Consider the following 8,506-nt stretch of genomic DNA (forward strand, 5'->3'; position numbering starts at 1 on the left):
ACCTCGCTGAGACCTCCCGACCCACTGGTCCCTAATGGGTAATGGTGAGGACGTGGGGGAAGAACGTGGGTCCCAGGCTTCTCATCCCAACCTCATCACCAGCTAGTCATGTGAATTTGAGAAAACCCCAAATAATTTTATATCACCTTTGTCAGTCACGAGAAGAAAATTGTCATATGTAGTTCTATGTTTCATTGGATGTATGAAAAAGTCAAATGAGAAAATCACACAAACATGAAGTATAATATGCAAACAATCATGCAGATTAAATGATACAATGAGAGCTAATTAGGATCACCGTACCTGCACTAATGTCATGCTTCTGCTTCTGCTTCTGCTGCTGCTTCTTCTTCTTCTTCTTTTTTTTTTTTTTGAGATGGAGTCTCGCTGTATCGTCCAGGCTGGAGTGGCACAATCTCTGCTCACTGTAACCTCCGCCTCCCAGGTTCAGCCTCCCAAGTAGCTGGGTACTACAGGTGCATGCAATCTGAATCTCTTGACCTCATGATCTGCCCACCTCAGCCTCCCAAAGTGCTGGGATTACAGGTGTGACCACCGCATCTGGCCACTTCTGCTTCTTAAGAGTGGTCTTAGATGACAGTCATAGCACTCACCGGTTATTTTAAGGAGGAGAAGTTTAGAGGAGATAGAGAGACAGCTCTGGCCTGTCACTGTCTCCATCACCTTGGAAGTCCCTGGAATCCTTAATTTCTTCTCTGAGAAATGACAGGCTGCTTATGGGGTGCCTACATTCTTACTCAAGTTTCACAGTCTTAGTCAATCTTTTCAATCATGTGAGGTTCGAGTACGAAGGTGAGATCAAGTCACCAAATGCAATTATACTTTGAGTCAGAATTTGTTGGGGCCGAATTCATGTTCCTCTTGGGAGGAGGTCTCACTTTCTCTAAAAGAATTTAGGGTAAAGTAGTGACTTCCTTGCTTGCAATGTTATAAAATTATACTGAAACTATCAGGATAATGTCTGCTAGCTATTTATATGTGAGTCCTGTATTGGCATATGTTTTGGATTTTATGACTTACATTTATTATTGTGTGGAGCCAAGTAGGCCCACATTCAGCAGTGCTTGTAAGTTATGTCCACGACTGGGAAAAATTATTGCAAAGGTCCTGTGCTTGCCAGGATTTATGTGGATTAAGGAGTCCTCAGTCAGGTCGATGTCCACGAGCGGGGTGGTTAGACGAACGAACTGAAGTCATTCCAGAGCCAGGGGACTCAGACGTGCCTGTGGGCATGTGTGTGCCTGTACTGTCAACACGAAGGCCCGCGATGACCCAGGTTCCTGGGCTACTGTAAAGGGTTTTATCGAGCCTTTCAGGAGACCCCCAAAAGTCTCCTCCTGCCCTTCAACGCCTTCCTTGAGCCAGTTAGCTATGGGGCTGAACATCCCCGGGTGGTCAAGATAACCTGAGAGGAACCAAATCTCATCGTGTGTAACCAGGGTTTCTTCCTTCTCTTCAGGGACGTATGTCTTGGAGGAGTTCCCTATCAGTTTGTAGGACCAAGGATTTGATGAGAGACGTGGAAAGAGAATAGCTGATCAGATCCCGCTCCTCCTTCTAGAAGAATCCATGGAAGGCTCTCGAATGGCTGAATGTCAGGGGTGCTTCATCAGCCTCACTAAAGGCGGAGGAGGACAGGGGTCAAAGCTGGGCTCAGATGAAGCCTATGATGGTGGGGCAGAGCCCTGGGCTCCCTGCGGGGCACGGGGAGGCCTCTGAGGATGGCTGAACCTTGTGGGGAGGTGGGATTTCTACCCGATGGTGTCCCTGCTCCCCTGTAACAGTGTGTGGGAGGGAACCATAGCCGACTCCTTAGCTTTCCACTGGTAAAATGATCACTGACTTGCCCCGTGGGTGATAATTTAACTCGCACCTTAACCATTCAGTTCCCTGATGCCTTAAATCAGTGGTCCCCAACCTTTTTGGCACTAGGAACCCGTGCAAGACAATTTTTCCATGGACGGGGTGAGGGGATGGCTTCAGGATGACTCAAGTGCATTTACATGTACTGTGCACTTTATTTCTATTATTATTACATTGTAACAGATAATGAACTAATTACACCACTCACCATCCTGTGGAATCAGTGGGCGCCCGGAGTGAACTAATTACACAACTCACCATCCTGTGGAATCAGTGGGCGCCGGAGCCTGCTTTCCTTCATCTAGAGGGTCCCATCTCAGGCTGATGGGAGACAGCGCAGGTCATCAGGCATTAGTTAGATTCTCATAAGGAGCGTACCACCCAGATCCCTCGCACGCACAGTTCACAACAGGGTTCGAGCTCCGAGGAGAATCTAATGCAGCCACTGATGTGACAGGAGGCGGAGCTCAGGCGGTCCTGTGAGCAGTGGGGAGCAGCTGTAAATACAGATGAAGCTTCGCTGGCTCACTTGCTGGACTGCCACTCACCTCCTGCTGTGTGTCTGGGTTCCTAGCAGGTCATGGCCCGGGGGTTCAGGACCCCTGCTTTAAATGTCATCACCATTTAATTCCTTTAAAAACATCCATGAAGCATGGACTCGAGCCAGCTATTGTTTTGTTTGCTGGGGCCTAGGCCCATGAACAAGCCCCATCCCAGCCACTGAGGAAGGCAGTGCATTCGTGTCACCAGTGAGCACAGTGGCTTCCCGTGTGTGCACAGCTGACTGTGACAGAGCCTGGCACAGATGTGGAGAGGGGAGAAGTCCATCCCTCCAAGACACCCGGGAGGGCCTCCTGGAAGAGGGGTCCAGGGTGGCTCAGCCTCCAAATGGGTGGGAAGTTGAATTGGAGGGAGAATTGCTGTCTAGGATGAGAGCCTGAGCAAAGTCAAAGAATTGTGGAAAATTTTCCTGGAGATCATGGATAATTCGAGACTGAATTTTGTACCCCCCACCTGGTGGGCGTGAGCTGCTGGACGACCAGCTATTCTTAGTAGAAAACAAAATTCCCAGACAATATTGTCTATATTTCTCACAAAAGCCCTTGCGTTGTGAATGAAAATTATTATATCACACCTTAAATTGAGAACCATTTCAAATCCCTATTTGAAGTTTTACTTTACATCAAATTCTCATTAGACTGAAAGATCCCCGAGAGTGGGGAGACATTGTTTGCTTCTGTTCATAGAGGCTCTGTAGAGTCCCTGGAACTTGGCAAGTACTAACTGTGCTGACTGAATGGACGCACGTACATTATATGGCGTCTGGTGACTATCTCTGACTTTGAAGGGTGTCATGTTTTGTCTACCTTGAAAGGGTTGGGTTTGATCAGTACTTTCTCAGTTTACTCAGGGAGTCACTTACTCAGCACAGCCACCATGAATAGCAAAGATCAACTCTCCTTCCGAGATTTCCTGTCACTGAAGACAGCACAACGGGGGTGTGTTCATCCTGTTCATGGACTATTGACTGATTCCTCTTTTCTTTTTTTCTTTTCTTTTCTTCTTTTCTTTTCTTTTTCTCTTTTTCTTTTCTTTCTTTTCTTTTCTTTACTTTTTTTTTTTCCTTTTTTTTCTTTTTTCTTTTCTTTGAGACAGAGTCTTGCTCTGTCTCCAGGGCTGGAGTGCAGTGGTGCAATCTCATCTCACTGCAGTCTCCACCTCCCAGGTTCAAGCGATTCTCCGACCTCAGCCTCCCAAGTAGCTGGGACTACAGGCGCCCGCCACCACGCCCGGCTAATGTTTTGTATTTTTAGTAGAGACAGAGTTTCACCATGTTGGCCAGGCTGGTCTCGAACTCCCAACTTCAAGTGATCCGCCCACCTTGGCCTCCCAAAGTGCTGGGATTACAGGCATGAGCCACCACACCTGGCCCCTATTTCTGTTTTCTATAGTCAAGTATGCATTAAGTAATCCTGATGCACCCATGTGTCCTGAAAGCAGGTATTTATCCTGCTTGGTTAACTCGAGAGTAGCATAAGGTAGACACCACAGATCTGGTTCAGAGCAGCCACACGTATTCTCTGTTCCTACGTCAAAGACTTCACTGACTTCCCTTGGTCAACTAGAGCATAAATATGCTTTTTGCTAGTGACAACGGATGAACAGGAGGTCATCGGCTGAGCAGAAAGTATGGTGGGTGTGTTTCCTACCTGAGGCCCATGACTTTTATGTTTTTGAATTATTTACACTGTATTTCACCAATATGCCCTCTTATAGCCCCTTTTTACTTTAAGTACAGTAGTTGGGAAGCTAAGAGACTCAGAAGAAACAGAAATTAAAATAGATTTATATCAGGAGAAGCTGACAGTCTGGAGTTTGATAGTCGATAAAAACTTGAAAATTTCCCTCTTTTTATTTGGCCCTCGGGCATAAATTATTGATTGAGCTGACAGACTCAAGCTGATGTACTATGAGAGCATTTCATCAATAATATCTCCTTTGCTTATCCAGTAAGTAACCTCGGTATTAAATAGAGAGGGAAAAAAATCACTTGGTGAAGATATCCACTCCCAAATGGCAATAGATGGAAAAGGTTATAAATCCAGTTATGATTCAACTAAAGACTAATTGGACAACTTTCATAAGAACAGATGAGACTTCCTAGCAAGACAGACAATTGTTTGTGCCCTGTAATTCCAGACAGTCCTTCTGTCTGAGATGCTGAGAAAGGTCCTACTGAGTGAGGACCTGACACTAGAACCCTGCGCCCGGCAGGGAAGGGACCCCAGAGGATGAAGGACAGGGACTCAGGCTACTGACTTAGCTGTGGAATGACCTAATTCTCTAAAAAATGCAGATTTTATCATGCCATATACCCTGAATCTGTGACTATCTCTGTTCTATGTGATAGTGTAGATTCTAGATGCTAGAGAAGCAGCAAGTTGTTTAAACATTTTAAATAAAAAGATCAGGTAATGATATTAGGAGCCCTTTAAAATTGAGTTAGAAATGGGCTGGGCATGGTGGCTCTTGCCTATAATCCCAGCACTTTGGGAGGCTGAGGCGGGCTGATCATGAGGTCAGGAGATCGAGACCATCCTGGCTAATATGGTGAAACCCCGTCTCTACTAAAAATTCAAAAAAATTAGCCAGGCGTGGTGACGGGCGCCTGTAGTCCCAGCTACTCGGGAGGCTGAGGCAGGAGAATGGCGTGAACCTAGGACACAGAGCTTGCAGTGAGCTGAGATTGCACCACTGCACTCCAGCCTGGGCAACAGAGTGAGACTCCATCTCAAAATCAATCAATCAATCAATCAATCAATAAAAATTTAGATAGAAATGAACCGATTTGAATCATCAATGCAAAAAGATCTCCCAATTAATATATTGAAAAATAGTATCATATTGCAATTAGGGGTAATTATTTTCCCACTTAAATAGTTTTATTTTACTTTATTGCATAAAGTGAGGATAGTAAATCCTTTTAAATCTACATTTTAATGTCATTTAAGTACATAAAATGTACAGTTAAGTCCTCACAAGTGCTTTTAATGAATAAGAGATGATAAAGGCAACATGATTTTACAGGTCCAAAATGACTGAAGTTGTGATTTGTAATGTGGCATTCCCTCTGTTTTGTGTAAGGTCAACACCATTCTATTTTGAATAACAGAAACACTATTATTATTATTATCTTTATATGGCTCACCATGATTCTTGGTCCTTCTACCTTACTTTTTTCCTGTAGGTGATTACTTTTTGCCTGGGTGCAGTGGCTTACACCTGTAATCCCAGCACTTTGGGAGGCTGAGGCAGGCACATCACCTGAGGTCAGGAGTTTGAGAACGGCCTGGCCAATATGGTGAAACCCTGTCTCTACTACAAATACAAAAATTAGCTGGACGTGGTGGTGGTGGGCACCTGTAATCCCAGCTACTCAGGAGACTGAGGCAGGAGAATCGCTTGAACTGGGGAGGTGGAGGTTGCCATGAGCTGAGATAGCACCATTGCATTCTAGCCTGGGCAACAGAGTAAGACTCCGTCTAAAAAAAAAAAAAAGAAAATTTTTTAACTTTTAAGTTCAGGGGTACATGTGCAGGTTTGTTATATAGTCAAAATCATGTCATAAGAGTTTGTTGTATAGATTATTTCATCACCCACGTATTAAGCTTGCTACGCAATAATTATTTTTTTCTGCTACTCTACCTCCTTCCACCTTCCAACCTCCAGAGGGGAACAACCGACACTGGGGCCCATGGAGGGTGGAGGGCGGGAGGAGGGAGAGGATCAGAAAAAATAATGGGTACTAGGCTTAATACCTGGGTGCTGAAATAATCTGTACAACAAACTCCCTTGGTGTGAGTTTCCCTGTGAAACAAACCTGCACATGTACCCCTGACCTTAAAACTTAAATTAAAAAACCCAAAACAGCCACAACAGCAAACATTTCGAAAGTGAATATGAAGAGTTGAAGTTCTTGGCGCCTTTCCTCCGTGTGTACATGAGCCTGTGCAGAATTGCAGGGGTGATTTCCACGCCGTCCGCTTCAGTGTGTGAGGGCTGTGAGCGTTATCAGTTGTACCCAGAGACAACACTCTCACAGGAGGTATAACAGTGTCCCTTCCTATGAATAATATGTGTCTATTTCTTGACGCTTCCTCTACTCTTGGGCATTTGGGTTGTTCTTGGCGTTTTATCATAAACATGCTAAAGTAAATGTCCTTGGGTATCAATTTTGCATACTACTTTATGATATTAATATTTTCTCCTTCCTTCCTTCTTTCCTTCCTTCCTTCTTTTTTTCCTTTCTTTCCTTCCTTTCCTTCCTTCCTTTCCTTCCTTCCCTCCTTCCTTCCCTCCTTCCTTCCTTTCATCCTTTCTTTCTTTTCTTTCTTTCCTTACTTTCTTTCCTTTCCTTGCTTCCTTTCCTTCCTTCCCTTCTCTCTCCTTCCTTCCTTCCCTCCTTCCTTCCTTTCATCCTTTCTTTCTTTTCTTTCTTTCCTTACTTTCTTTTCCTTGCTTCCTTTCCTTCCTTCCCTTCTCTCTCCTTCCTTCCTTCCTTCCCTTCCTTCCTTCCTTCCTTCCTTCCTTCCTTCCTTCCTTCCTTCCTTCCTTCCTTCCTTCCTTCCTTCCTCTCTTTCTTTCTCTCTATCTCTCTCTCTTTCTCTCTCTCTTTCTTTCTTGACAGGGTCTCTCTCTGTTGCCCAGGCTGGAGTGCAGTGGTGTCATCTCAGCTCACTGAGACCTCTGCCTCCCAGGCTCCAGCAATGGAACTACAGGTACCACCATGCCCAACTAAGTTTTTGTATTTTTAGTAGAGACAGAGCCTTGTTATATTGCCCAGGCTGGTCTTGAACTCCTGGGCTCAAACGATCCACCTGCCTCAGCCTCCCACAGTGTGAGTCACAATGTCTGGCCAATATTAATATTTTCCCATAGAAGTGGACTCACTCTTTATACGTTCATGGTATTACCAGTGTGACAGTTGCATATGTGCACATATACCTTATGTATACGTAGGCATGTGTGCATCTTACTGGTTTTATTTTCGTCTTGTTGTGGGGTTTTCATAGGTTTAAACCCTTGCAGTGGAGGCGTTTGCATGCTCCATTGCAGGTAACCCTCCCAACAATCTTGTGAGGGAGGCGTCACCGTCACCGCTGTGCCAGGGAGAAACTTTGGCTGGATTCAGGCCCAGAGCCGGGGTGGCAGAGCTGGGGTTCAGGTGGGCATCCCCGCACACAGCCTGCTGCTGTTTTCTGGGCTGCTCTCCCAGCATGGTTAGGAGTCCTGGGCTGCTCACGCAACTGCACGGAGTGGCTCTGACTCCACGCAATAAACAAGGAGGCTCCGTGAAGCCCCCTTTTGTCCTAATACGAAGGGTTCGGCGACTTCTTGTAACAGTCCCATGCATGTGCTCTGTGCTCATGCTGCTGCTGCTGCTGATTTTGGAATCACTCTTTTTGCAGTTCACGTTTTGGAGACTTTTTATGCATCAGTTTGAAGGCTTTTATTTAATTTGAGAATCATCAGTGAGCTCATCAATTCTGGAAATGGAAACATCCCCAGTGTGCTTCATGGATAAAACCCTGTGACTCTGAACCCTGTCTCAGGACTTTGTGGATTTTAACATCACTCATCAGCTCCGGCTTGCTGTTTAAAGTTTATAAAAAAATCAATAAAAGGCATTTATTTAATTTGACATTAATGCACCAGCTGATCAATTATGGAAATGCAAACATTTCCAACATGTTTTATTGATAAGAATTTTAAGCAAATAAAAGCATCTCTTTGTATGTTTTTCATTGCAACACACTTGCATATTGCAATTAAGACTCTGCCAAGTCACACAGACAACACGCAATCTAAAAAGACATCTTTCCCACTCCTCCTTTCCGAGGAAGTTTGAAGAAGCCAGAAGTTAAAAACTGTTCATCTCTCACCAAGGCCTATTACCAGACACCGTCCCAGTTACCCTGGGTTCCGTGGACTCACTGGACATGGGGGCGAAGGATCCTGGGCATGCTCAGTCCTCCATGGTCAGTGCTGGCAGTGACCAGATTTCCTCCTGTGATGGTCGGGGGGCTTCATCATGAGCCGCACCTGAACAAGGAAGGTTCCC

General features: G+C 45.2%; 1 long non-coding RNA gene across 1 annotated transcript in view; it reads left to right on the top strand.

Annotated features, from left to right (window-relative positions):
- Positions 1–8,086, top strand: part of LOC135964589 (uncharacterized) — a 45,822-nt gene extending 37,736 nt beyond the window's left edge. Inside the window, exons 2-3 of the long non-coding RNA XR_010577081.2 lie at positions 7,073–7,163; positions 7,854–8,086. This is a non-coding gene — a long non-coding RNA (uncharacterized lncRNA). The remainder of the gene's footprint in view (positions 1–7,072; positions 7,164–7,853) is intronic.
- Positions 8,087–8,506: the final 420 nt, after the last annotated feature.

This window comes from Macaca fascicularis, chromosome 8, assembly GCF_037993035.2.
Source record: "Macaca fascicularis isolate 582-1 chromosome 8, T2T-MFA8v1.1".
Taxonomy (NCBI): Eukaryota; Metazoa; Chordata; class Mammalia; order Primates; family Cercopithecidae; genus Macaca; species Macaca fascicularis.